The sequence below is a fragment of the Kryptolebias marmoratus genome, linkage group LG2, assembly GCF_001649575.2.
Source record: "Kryptolebias marmoratus isolate JLee-2015 linkage group LG2, ASM164957v2, whole genome shotgun sequence".
NCBI classification, from domain to species: domain Eukaryota; kingdom Metazoa; phylum Chordata; class Actinopteri; order Cyprinodontiformes; family Rivulidae; genus Kryptolebias; species Kryptolebias marmoratus.
The window spans coordinates 9,648,578-9,649,722 of record NC_051431.1 but is presented as its reverse complement, the minus strand read 5'-3'; positions in this window follow the sequence as shown (position 1 = coordinate 9,649,722).

Here is a 1,145-nt window from a genome sequence, read left to right as displayed (position 1 = left end):
AAAAAAAAAAAAAAAGAAAAAAAGAAAGATGACACAGAAATAGAACGCATTAGTCTCCTTTTTTTGTTGTTTTTTTTTTTAACCATCAGCCTCTATCTTGCTACTCCGGAGCCTGCAGAGTAACTACCAAATTTTTTTTTATTTATTTTTTCCCCCTAACATACCGAAGTTTTAAAAGACTCCCAAAATAAATCTACCAATTAATATGGAATCGGTTTTGGTAAAACGTTGCAAACAAATCAGGCCAGAATACACGACAGCCAACGGTCTCGACGACGGCCTCCAGTTTCGCTAAAGTAATATATTGCAGCTGTTTGTGTTGACGTTAAAATAAGATCTTGATAAACTTTGCGTCAAAGTGGTGAACTGCTACATTATTGGTTACAGACACCTATATGCTATAAAACAACTGCTTTGGTATAAAAACATATCCAAAGGGAAAATAAATTCTTGTAAAATTCACAGCATAATTTGAGGAGAAAAAAGGCAGTCACTTAACTCTTTTTTTTTTTTTCTTCAGTTTCCATGTTTTTTTTTTAGATGAAGAGACTTGTGCAGGTGGTTCTGATGGGGGACTACATGCAAAAGGGGGGAACGAAATAAAACATAAAAAGGGTAGACTCTGGAATAGATAGTTCTTTCCACTGCAAAATCCTTAAACCAGTGAATTTCAAGGAAGTAATGTTTAGGAGGTTGTTGTGTACAATAAGACCCTGTTATGTGGGGCCCTGCTGAAGACGAAATCTTTGTCGAAAAAAGGCCTCAAATTACCATTCTTATTTACCTTTTCTAAGTTGTTTTAATTAAAGAATTAAGGGCTGTCTAGAGAGAGAAAGAGAGAGAGACAGAGAGAGAAAAAAATAATAAAAATAGAGAAAAGCCATCTTAATTCAAATGAAAATGTCCATCTCCATGCCATTCCAAGTCCATGAGTCATAAGGCCAAAGGATTATCTAGAACCAGCCGCTGACCATCTTCCTTTCACCGGGGCCGGATCCTCTCGTCTCCCGTGCCCGTCGCTGCTCTCGCCTGTGCCGGGCCCGGTCGCAGCTCGCAGGACAACGGGGCCTCCAGGCCTGAGGGGTGGTGCTTCCCTCTCCTTTAAACCCGGTTGGTGTCCACCTGCGGGGAGGGGGGGATATATG